The 12,625-nt window shown below is 38.5% G+C and overlaps 1 protein-coding gene across 4 annotated transcripts in view; it reads left to right on the forward strand.

The window, feature by feature from the left end:
• Positions 1 to 12,625, forward strand: part of LOC135224338 (uncharacterized) — a 227,642-nt gene that overhangs the window by 10,169 nt on the left and 204,848 nt on the right. Inside the window, exon 1 of one of the 4 annotated variants that reach the window (XM_064263244.1) lies at positions 11,629 to 12,012. The exons of the other annotated variants lie outside the window; for them this stretch is intronic. The gene's annotated coding sequence lies outside the window, so the exon portion shown is untranslated. Of the gene's footprint in view, positions 1 to 11,628; positions 12,013 to 12,625 lie in introns of those variants that run through there. 4 annotated transcript variants of the gene reach the window in all.

Here is a 12,625-nt window from a genome sequence, read left to right on the forward strand (position 1 = left end):
GGTATGGAAGAGCTTAAAAAGGTCTGAAAAAGATGTTTCGCATTGAGTTAAAGATACAGGAATTTTAGGATAGGATATTTATGATTTATTAGAACGAAAGTGCAAAAAAAATAATGTGCATGTTAAACATTACAGAAAAATTATTTCTAATAAATTATAAGCGTATTTATCTGAATTCTCGTTGGTGAAACAAGACTATTTGACCGTAGATTTTAGCATGTTTTAATTTACATTGAAAGTTAGGAATATAATCTTTACAACTTATGCGTCAGGGGAGAGTTTTGCATGCATCCTGAGTAAGCTGGAGGTTGGACACCCCTTGTTCAGATCACATCAGGAGTTGAGATTCCTGTAAGTCTTGTACACTTACAGGAATCTCAACTCCAGTTGGGACAATCTGATGTAACTTATTCCTGGGATGGGATACAGCAACAAACTCCGCCAAAGGCACCCCATCAGTTTGTGCTAGAAGACACAAATATCATTGAATCATACTGAGGTACTTACGGCTCATCATGCATCTGCTGTGCATCAGACAATCTTTCAGGTGCCATGATTGATTTGTTGACTGTTTTTCCACAAAGCACAATACTAGATAAACTGCAGGATGAAGTGGCATTTATGGTAACCATATAGAGGTGTCTGTGATGCAAACAGGAACCTTTGTAAACACTGACATGTTAGACTACTTTAAGACAACTATAGATGCCAGTGGCATATCAAACAACCAGAACTCATAACATACAGTTATAAATTAACCATTGGTGTTCATGACATGTCATTCATCTGTGTAGAGGTCAAGATGTTGACATGGATCACGACATGCAACAGCAGACAGTTGTACTATAAGTTGTGATACATTAGTGTACAGGCACCTATAATACTGCACAAGCATTTAGCTCTGGAACAAAACAGGGATGTGTAACACAGCAGCATGTACTAGTAGGAAATATGCTGGCTTCCATGCTAATGTCACTAGCAACTGTGACAGTGAACATTCCATGGAGGATGGATTGAAGGTTACAGGATTGACTTTGGACTTTGGTACAGTCACAAGAATTTTAATTGCAGAAGATTTGCAGGACTGAAATTGTTGGCCTTTAGACCTTGATCATTTTACTATCAGGAACAAGGGTGAGTTCTGAGTGGAAGAACTGTTGATGCCTGTAGAGATAATTTCTAAAAATGCTTAGAACTGCTTATTTTGTTAGTCCAAACACAATAAACTCCTCTAAAAATGATTATACCTGAATATTTTAATGGTTTTATCAGAAAAAGCGCAATTAGTGTTGAAATTTATATGAAAATACAGTGATTGGTGAATATTTGTCAGTGGAAAATACTGCAAATAGGCAAGTTTCCCATGAAAAATGGGTAGGTATGGTCCCAAGAGAAATCCGCGGATAGGCGAGTCTGTAAATCTCAAGAACACGATTATGGGGTGGTCGGCTGTAACTTTATTATTTGTTTGTATGATACCTAGATATTCATATGGTTTGTATGAGAGAAGAAGAAAAACTTTGACAGACAAGAAGTGTGCTGCTGACATTAATCCTGTAGGGGGTTAGTTCTGTCAGTGCACCCCACCACTGTAGACATTACTCAGGTTTTTTGCTGTGTCCCTGCGGCCTCATAGCTGCAACTCCTTTCATTACTTTTACTGTACCTCCATTCATAGTCTCTTCCATCTTTCCACCCTCTCTTAACAATTGTTTCATAGTGCAACAGTGAGCTTTTCCTCCTGTTACATATTTAAACCTTTTTACTCACAATGTTCCTTTCTGTGCTTGGCCTTTGACCAAAATTTTATATTCTATTCCATTCCACTGATGAAAATAACAAAAGAAAATAAAACAAACATTTACTATGCACGATGAAGGCAGTATGAAAAAGTAATGAAAAGGTGGGCTCTATTGGAAAGTACAGTAGTTGGTACTTCTTGACTTTGTAACTATATTAATAAAAGTACCAGGAGGCCTTTTACAATTTTATAGCAAAAGGAATGAAAAACCAGTGGTGCTGGGCCATCTGGCTTCTTGATACATCAATAGGCTTAGGATGCTGGTATTCTGTAAAACAAGTACTACCAAGCATTAACCCTAAGGATGGGAATTAAAGGCAGTGGCGGGAGATCTTTGAAAAAATGGAAAGCAGTATAAGTCATATGCCTTTGTTCAGATCTCGGTTAAAAAAAAAAAAACTTGATAACCTTATACAAGAATTTTCCCCACTTGCATTTAATGGTTAGGAAATTTCAATACCTATTACCCAAGGCAGATATGGTGATCAGTTACATGATGTGGTTTGATTACTGAAGATATCACTGATATTAATGACACAGTGTGAGAAATAATGGCTCCATTGAATGACATTTTGTCAACGTTCACTTAAATTAGTGAAGTAGTCTGTGATTGACCTGACCAAATCATCTGTTTTCCCTTTAGATTGATGATTTAACTTGATGGGAGCACAATCCCTCTGGGCATAATGCTTTTGGTGCACTTACAGGGATTACTGGGGTTTTATGCAGTTTCCTTTTGATCCATAGCTGCACCCACTTTTTATCTTTGAACTTTACATATGTTCCTGGTTTCTTTCTTCCATCTTCTGTCAATCTCTGTTTTTTCACCTGGGTTTATTTATTCTGGTGTCAACCACTCCATCTCCAAGTTTTCACAGTCTTAGTATAGAAACTTCTTGTAAGTAGAAAAAATAAAATGCCCGTTAAGCTCATGTATTAAGAGTTTATAACTATTTGAGAGGCACAGTTTTAAAAGTTACAAATGGATCTATGCATATCAAGAAGACCTACACCTCCATACTGGAACAGAACTTGTCTAGTGTTAAGGAGAATGAGTAAAATGTGCTGTCATGCAAAACTTGTGACTTTCCTCAAGCAATACAGATATACAAAACCAAAAAGAAGGGTCTTGGTTATATTAGTTGAATAAACTTCAAAACTATAAGGTCTGAGTAGAAATTTTTTTTTTAAATGTTGTACCATAGTTTTATCCTGTGTAAAGTATAAATGATATGGATAACAAGACCAAGTGAGGTTGTACAGAAATAAAATATTTCTCACAAAGGTCCATTGATAGAAGTTATTCTTCTCAGTTTCAAGTTTGGGGATTTTGTTAATTTCAAATTACTTAGAACCTTAGCAATTATCTTTGAACTTCAGCGAGAATAATAAGGACCCACCAAATTCACTTTAAATATCTGAGTTGCTTGTTTCAGGTGAAAATCTCATTTTTACAGATGTTAAGGTAAATGCAGTACCAAAAATTTTTTACCAAAGAATTTCAGATAAATTGGAAAGAATACAATAATCACAGAGTTGGAGGATAGTTTTAGCTATGCCTATCAGGATGCTTTCCAAACTTGTATGCAGGACTATCTACAGGCCAGTCAGTTATGCCACTTTGTGGTGGTAGACATTTGATAAAAATCTGACTATTATGGCACTTAGATAGCAATAATCTTTTGTAATTTTGGTTGGGTTACCCGATAAAATGAAGCATATGTAACTGACTCCATATTGAATTAACTAAATTCAGCAGGGCTTTTCCAAACAATATCACACCCATAGATATAGAGGGAGAGATTGGAGAGTAACGTGACTGTCTCGTGCAAGTAGGGCACCATTGCTAAGTGTTGTTTCCCAGAAGTGGCAGCTCAGCGACTGCACAGACCAGCAGCAACAGAGCCACCCCTCGCACCCAATGCTGGGCCACCAACTGCCTTACATACAGAAACTGAATCACGAAAGAACAAGGGATCACATTTCACAAGTAAGTCACATATTTTCAATTATGAAAATCTTTGTGTGCTGAAACAACCTCAGCCTGTTATTGATAATACAGGCAGTCCTCGGGTTATGACGTTCCGAAGTTAAGGCGCTTCTCAATTACATTCATCAGACATTATTTCCAGGATTACGACGCCTACAACACTCATCTGGCAGATGAAATATGACACCAAAAATGCAAAATAATCAATATTTGAAGTTTTTTTTTATGAAAAATGCAATAAGAATGCAGTTTACATTGTTTTCAATGCATCCAAAGCATTAAAAGTAAGGTTTTCTTAGGATTTTTGTCGATGTTCCGGCTCACAACGATTTTCGGCTCACGACGCGTCTCAAGAACGGAACCCCTGTCGTAACCCGGGGACTGCCTGTATATGATGTTTGAGGTTCAGGACTGATTTTTGTCAATTTTGTGTTTAAGGATTTCCTGACAAGAACAAAGAGCATGACCGCTACCTTATTTGGGGAAGAAACTGCAGAAGGGGTAAATAGCCAATTGATTGATCATGCATATGCAACAAGCATTATCTGCCTAAGTGCATTTTCAAACCTCCGGGTATGCATGAGCTTAGGTTTCTGCAATAGACTTCGAAGTGCAGAATATGCTAAGAGGCAACAATTTGGCAACCAAAGCAGATTTAGTCTAATAAGAAGTAACCAGTAGGGGCATGTCAGCACATACATCAGTACAGGCAGTGTCTCTCCCCCTCCCCCGGTTACGATGGGGGTTCAGTTCTTGAGACGCGTCTTAAGCCGAAAATCGTCGTAAGCTGGAACATCGTAAAAAATCCTAAGAAAACCTTACTACTTTTAATGCTTTGGGTGCATTGAAAACTATGAAAATTGCATTCTTATTGCATTTTTCATTAAAAAAAAAACCTTCAAATATTGATTATTTTGCATTTTTGGTGACATATTTCATCTGCCAGATGAGTGTTGTAGGCGTCGTAACCCTGGAAATAATGTCTGATGAATATAATTGAGAAGTGCCTTAACCGCGGAACGTCGTAACCCGGGGACTACCTGTACTGGTAACGGAAAGATTAATACATCACTATAAACTACAATATGAATTGTATCCCCATTAATAGTATGGGGGAGTCCCTGGCCCTGGATATTATTGATGGGGGTTTTGTTCTCGGCCGGGTGCCGGTAAGCGAAAACTACCGTTACCGAAACTCAGCTATCTATGCCGCTTATGGTGCCGATATCCAGTTCAATTATTTTGTGTTGAAACTTATAACTGAGAATATATGAATGTGTTTAATTCGTGTCCCTTTTATTTGATTGTTGTTTTCAGTATGAGTAGTGCTAATTATGAGTGTTAATTAGGGATACCACCCCACGTTAATTTAGGAATTTAATGTTTGCAACTTATGCATCAGTGGAAAGTCTTGCATGTGTCCCGAGTAAGCTGGAGGTTGGATCATGCATTGCTATTTCTTCATATAGTATACATATTTTCCTTGGTAAATGCTGCAAAAATAATTTATCAATCTTCATAGGCTGCTGAGAAAATTACTGCTGATGCACCATGATCATAATGTAACTTCACCATAGTATCTGCAAAACTTTATGGCTTAACTGTACAAAAATATACCAGCAAAATTAAATATTTTTATTTTTGCATACAGTACATGTGTGTTTGGTAAATGGTGCATAAAACATTTGACAGTCTTGGAGGACAGCTAAGAAAACACGTTTTAAAGTGTATACAGGATTTTACACTAGTGTGTATGAGTTGCCTCGTTGTTTAAATAATAATCAACACAGAGGAATGGGGCCAGGCAGTGCACATCATAAAATGGTTTGGCTATCATAAGCCTGTCCATTCTCTCTCTCTCTCTCTCTCTCTCTCTCTCTCTGTCAATGATCACACCCAGCAGGGGCATCTTTGAGTTTGAGGATAGCATATAGCACTCAATCTTTTAGCATTACAACATCAGGAAGCTCAGAAGATCAGTGTCATGAAAAATAAGGTTTGTAAGATAATTTTTTGCGCAACATTCAATGTCATATTTAGAGACAGCACTGGGTAGCATACTTAGCATTGCGTGTTTTGCTTTTGTTATTCTCAACAAGAATAAGGTGGTGCTTCTTCCAATTTAGGGCTCCTTGGGTTATTGTCAATTAGATTATTTTGCATATTCCCATACGTATTCACAAGTTAATATTTGTAAGTGTTTTTTTTTTTTTTTTTTTTATGACCAATAAATTGGCTAAGGAAAATGCCCACATTTTCTCCACATAAAACTGCTGCCATCATGTTCATTAGGTGCAGGAAGTTGGTGATCCTGATTCTTATGTGAAATGGCAGTAGCCTTATAAAAAGTGAAAATCTTGCACCTAACTTTGAGGAGAAGCCAACTGGTTGGTCTGTACTAGATTTGCCCTGAAAAACTTAACTAGTAAAAGATTTCTGTGAGTTAATATCTGAGAATTGTTCTTCTGTTCTGTTTTGTCAGTCATCACCAGTTTCTTTTATTTTTTGATGATTTATGCATTATTTGGTTTTATTTAAGATGTGGTTACCTGGAAAGTCTAATCTTTATTTTTCAGTTGCATTTGCAAGAAGCACTAAGTACTGTAATTTGAAAGAACCTTTATCAGTGACCTTTTCAGACATTGAGTTACTTTAGTAAGTCATTGTGCTTGCGCTGTAAATAGCTTGTAATATATAAAAAGGAATTTATTTTTTTGGTGATTGCAGTGAGGAACCATTCTTCCGTTTTAATTTTCTTTAATTTTTAGCAGTACATATATAACACCTGAAAGCTCCATTATTATTTAAAATAATTTGACTGAGTGACTTCATTTTTTCCCGGAAAAACTTGGAAATCTTCTAGTCATGTGATTTGTATCATGACGAGCAACTTCTTTCAACTTTTTTTTTATACTTGATAAGCTTCACCTGCTTATTGTAAGGCTGCTCATGACATGCAGTATTGCTTTTTTTTTTTTTTTCCTTAATGATTTTGCAGAATCTGATGAATTGAAGTGTTTCAGGTTAAAGCAGTCATTCTCTCCAAGTTTGCATTTTCTGTAGTAATAGGTGACTTGTAAAGATGGAAAGTAAATTTGCACATATCTGTCTGCCTGTTTCATTACTTAGCAATTTACTTGTCGGTGAATTGCAATCCTAGCGAAGATCAGTCTTGGATTTCCACATAGCAAAGATGTGGTAGGCACGGGGTGAGATTTCCCTTGACTGATTGGGTTCTTGATCTCAACTGATAGTTATATTCTGTTTTCGAAAGACAAAGACATACTTGATGCTCTAGCAGTGGTTTTGTCTCTGTCCTGTGTGATCCTAATTTTTGTTTGTTGTTGTTAGATACTGAATTTTTTATTATTAAACTACAGTTGTGTTTGAAATTCTTCTCTTAGTGAGATGTTTTTTAGTTGTTTCTGTGGTTGCTCACTTTTTCCTGTAGAATATCTATTTATTTTAATTGCAAATGTTTGTTTATTTTCATTCCACTTCATGTTAGTTTTTTCCTTGCGGGGAAGGGGCCTGGGTTATAAAGAATGATGTTGTTAGTGAATATATTCAAGTTCTGTGGAACCTGGTAATAATGGAGTTGTCAATAGAGTTTTGGTTGGAGGGGGAAACCAGCTGTGCAGTTTATTAAGGATCTGATTTCTGATTTCAATGTAATGGGCCAGTCATGATCAAAAGGAAACTAGTCATGGAAGTTTTCATATCGAAAAGTTGATAACAGTTCTGCAACATCATCAAGAAGAATGGGGAGTAGCTGGCAAGTCTGTGATGCTGGCTAAATCTTTATTCATCCCCATGAATACACTTTTTTTTATTAAAGAAAAATCTTATGGAAGTCTCTCTTAATGGCATGAAGGTCAGCCACAGAAAATTACATATTACAGGAAGCAGGAAAGGTTGAAGAATAGTATTCTCTCATCCTCATCTGAAGTAAAGAGAGATGGCACAATAAACCATTCTTTGCAATGGCATGATAGACTATTCTTTGCAACTTTAAAAGAGGACATGCCAGCCTTTATTCATAGAAGTCTTGAAATTGATGCATTGTACCAGTACTCTGGGCTTTGTCTTTCCAAGACTGAGAACACAGACATTGTTGCTTGTGATGAAAACATTTTGAGATATTTCCGCCTGAAAGGCCTCATTTGATTTCCTTGATGTAAAGTGACAGTCAGTGTTTACGGAGACTTGGAGGTGATAGTCAGGCATATAACCAAGGAGTGTTATGATGAGCATACTACTACAGGCAGTTCCCGGGGTACGACGGGGGTTCCGTTCTTGAGATGCGTCGTAAGCTGAAAATCGTCGTAAGCCGGAACATCATCAAAAATCCTAAGAAAACCTTACTTTTAATGCTTTGGGTGCATTGAAAACTATGTAAATTGCATTCTTATGGCATTTTTCATCAAGAAAACCTTCAAATATTGATTATTTTGTATTTTTGGTGTCATATTTCATCTGCCAGATGAGCGTTGTAGGCGTCGTAACCCTGGAACATGCGTCGTAACCCTGGAAAGAATGTCTGATGAATATAATTGAAAAGCGTCGTAACCTCGGAACGTCGTAAGCCGAGACAGTCGTAACCTGGGGACTGCCTATACTGGGATAAAAAGGGGTGGAGACCTGGAGACTCCCTTGAAGTTACTCTGAGGTTGGATACCACAAATACTAGCATGGAGTCTCACAAAGAACTGTCTTGTATCATTCAGGAGGTGAAGGCTTTCAACATCAAACCGTGATCAGTTGAGTGTTGTGACATTGTTGTAGGGTCACAATGCTGCTACCTTGATGAGTTTGCTGGTTGCTTAGAGGAAGATATCTACCTCTCAGATATCAGTGGTTATGATGGTGAATGTTGCACTATAGAGAAAAGATGTTATTATCTTAGCATGGCACCCCAGCTCTGAGAGGTGAATACCTACAACCTTAATTGTTCTGGCTGGTTAGAATCCACTGGAATATAGCTATAGTATTCTGTTCATGTAATCATGGAATGTTTCTTCTTGGGACTGAGATAATCTCCTGTGAACTAGCTAAATACAGTGATTATCTGATGAACTGAACTCTGAGTTAACAGAAAACTGCTTATAAATACAGCCTTGAATTCAACTTTTGCAGACTAGTGGTGTATTTTATGCAAGGCATGATCCAACAGGAGCCTGCTTTCTTATCTTACTGACGTTTGGCTATCTTTCTTGCAAGGGTTGAGAGGTCATTTAGTTGATGATTTTGATAATACATATTGGAAATATTCACAGTGTCGTTTTATAGCTATGCTGGACAAACGTCATACATAAGGTTGCATTAGTTTTCGTAACCTTATTTTCTAGCCATTGTTTATCTAGTTTATAGCTGAAAGTGTTCCTTTTGTCGTTTTATTACAGACTGTAGTGCACATGTTCTATGCATGTTCTTGTTAATGCTGATGATTATACTCAACATATATAATCTTCTCCCTACCGTTATTCCTTAATGATTGCCTCATCTGTAATAGTCCTAGTTGTCAACAGCACTATTCAGCACTCAGTTGTAATTTGATCTTGAGAGTATTTGTATGGAGATCCAGTCTCTTAATGAAGTCTGTTTCCAATGCTGATTCTGTATAATTGTCTCTTCTTTTCTCCCATTCATTTGATGTCATTCTGTTTTATATATAAATGTTATGTCCAAACTCAAGCATTTTTCAGTGCTTTACCGTTTCCAAGTTAACAATTATTCATCTCCAGCATCTGCTTGTGTTACATCTTCCGTTCTGTGTTTGTGTTTGTTTTGTGATGTTTAGGACAGGTAATGGTATGTAAATTACCCATCTCATTTTTTTTGTATATTAAAAAAATCATGAGTTCCAGATGTAGTGGGAAAGGTACGTGAATTAGATCTTTTACCTCTTTTTCAGAGGCTTTAGTTTTTTGTATTTTTCTTTAAACTGGTAAAGGGTAAGGGCACTGAATTCTATCTGGCTGACCTTCCCGTAAAGAAGAGTCAACAAGCTCCCTTTAAAAATAGTCTACAGTACGCAAAACCATTGTTGGGTTAAAGGCTTTGAGACGTTTATCACGATGACCATTTTCTCAAGCTTTGGATGTTCCTTCGTTTCCTCTTTCTGTCTCGGAGAAGAATTTTTTTTTTCTTTTTTTTAGGGTGGGAAGGCTTTTGTTGAAGACATTTATGTACCGTTAGGAAGTGCTGGACTGTTGGTTAATAAAGAAAAAGCTTGGTGACAAGTGATGGACCAAAAGACGGCCGACTGGAGGACCTTCTAAAACTAAGATCGTATACGAATGACCCGAGATTGTGTATTGTAACTTACCGAAAGTAGTAGATAATTTTGTCTGAGGTGTAAAAGTCAAGTTTCATTTTGCCTTGCAATTTGTCTTTAACAGTTTCTGTGAGCTCCAGCGTATGACTAATATTATTATTCATTCATGGGGAAATATTCTGTTCTTGGAAATAGCAGTTTTGCCAAGGGCAAAGTTCTTGAATTCTGATATCATTGAAGGGTTGTGGTCTGAAATAATTGTTTAGACTGCTTCCTTAGTGTCTAAAGATATATGTAACAACACACACACACACACACACGAGAGAGAGAGAGAGAGAGCATTTGAAAGGGATTCAGTTGTTACTGTTGATGTCTGCGTAAATGACTAGTTGGCATGGTAAATATACAGGTAGGTATGTAAAATATTTACTTCTGAGAATTTCTGTTTGTAAGGTGAAGGAAGTATCGCTGACGCAGGCCAAGTAGTAGTATATGCTCATCACACACACACACACACACTGTAAACTTTTCTGTTAACATCAACTTTGTCACCCTGGTCATGCTGTGCCATTCCCGAGTTTCTTTCTTTTTTTTTCCTGATATCGTTGCGCAGTTGTTAATTTGTCTTTAATCGTTGTCAATGTTAAAGAAAAATTAATGTGCATTTTGTCTCCCCCCCCGGGTTGAGCGCACGAGTACGGCCTTGACTACTCCCTCCCTCTACCTAGCTTGCTTTGAAGGTATGTAAATACAACCCTCCCCCCTTCCTTCCCTCCACCAAAACTGCTGCGTCATAGATCAGCTGGCCTTCGCGAAACCGTGTATTGCCTAAACGTATAACCGTAACTGTTTTAAGCTTTAAGCGCTCATATGCTAATAAAAAAAGAGGCGATAATATCCCTCGTGTGCCCAGCAAGACGTCTTCGTTGGTGTTGGCGGCCAGTGAAGGAAAGGAGGGGAAAAAAAGTATGACGATACATGTGGAATGACGATGCAAGTCTCACGTTGTTAGGGGAATGATGCCTCCTCCGCCTGCTTCACGCTTTTCCCAAAATGAATCGTTCTTGCACCCCGGTTATTCTTATTTGATTAAGTCCGTGTTAACGGGATATTGCTGGTTATTTCCCGCATTTATTTACTGAAAACTTAGCAAGTATTTCCCAGTGGGACTGCCATGTTGACCTGCCACGTGTAATAGAAGTATGTCTCAATCTCCCCCTCCCCCCTGGACCGAACGTAGAGTCGGCAATTCCAGATATTTTCTCCCCACCCGTTGGTGAGTGGCGGCCCGATTGAATTATCTTAGCGTCTTTGTATAGTCGTTAGTATGTTTGACATGATGACAAAGCGTGGTATCATCCTTTTTTTTTTATTATTAGGCAGTGGGAACTGATAGCGCCTGAAGTGGCGGTGGTCGGCTTTGCGGGCGGGTGTTGGTGGGTACGAAGTGGAGATTCATTGATGGGGGAAGAGTATTTGACGAGTGACGTACGCCTTCCCCCCCTCACTCACCCCCCACCCTCCCCTCTCGCTAAGCCATACAGTGGAGGCGGTGGTGATGGTGTTGACGATGGTTGAAGCTGTAGCAGGCTAGCAAGAGCAGCAGAGCAAGTTCAGCAACACTACCTTAGTGTAGCGCGACCAGCAAACACCAGTCAGTCCAGTGTTGTGCTCGTCGGCCGTCAGCGATGTTGCAGTTGCCAGTCGTAGACTTTTCAAAACGAACTTGGTAGAGAGTGCGGATGAAGGACACGAGGAGGAGGAGTAGTTTTGTGGAGTGTGTAGAATAGTGCGTTATAAGTTTTCCGTCCCATCGGCTGCGTTCCAGTGCTCGTAAAAAAGAAACTGTGAATTGTGTTTCATTGTCATTCCTTAGGCGCCTATGGATGGTGTTGGATTGTAAAGCTCTGTGATCTTCGAACGTACGCGTGTGATTGAGGCGAGGTAAGACGATGAAATATTGTTTATCAGATTCTCATGGTCCGTCTCCTCCTCTTCTTCCATTCTCCTCCCCTCCCATTCTCCCCTCCCACTTCTTTCGCTACAGTAACCTTGGCCGCCTCCTCCCATAAATGTTTCTGGCCCCTACTGGTTTATAAGGGAAACTCGGATACTCCTGTTGCCATAACTGTAGTGGAAATGTTTCAAGATACCGAACACTTTTGAGATAAGCCCTCTGATAAGGAGGTCGGTTTTATCACTGCAATACCTTCGGGTATAGTGGTTTGACTTGGTGTTTAGCGTTTAGCATTTTGGAACTTCGAAAGGGAAACCAATCAACATTAGACAGGTTGTAAAGTTTCATGTTTTTTTTTTTAGTGCAAAGTGGTTCCCCTGAGAGTAATTTGTATGCAAATTGGTTTCGGCAATTAGAGGATTGCCAATCTGTTACGAAACCAAGGTTTGAGCTCTCTCTCTCTCTCTCTCTCTCTCTCTCTCTCTCTCTCTCTCTCTCTCTCATCTGTATATTACGAAACGCATTTTTTCCATACATTATTAGGGACATTAGGCTAATAAAGGGTAATGAACTCGCAATGAGCCTCTTATAAACTTTGGC

The sequence above is a fragment of the Macrobrachium nipponense genome, chromosome 12 (genome assembly GCF_015104395.2).
Source record: "Macrobrachium nipponense isolate FS-2020 chromosome 12, ASM1510439v2, whole genome shotgun sequence".
NCBI classification, from domain to species: domain Eukaryota; kingdom Metazoa; phylum Arthropoda; class Malacostraca; order Decapoda; family Palaemonidae; genus Macrobrachium; species Macrobrachium nipponense.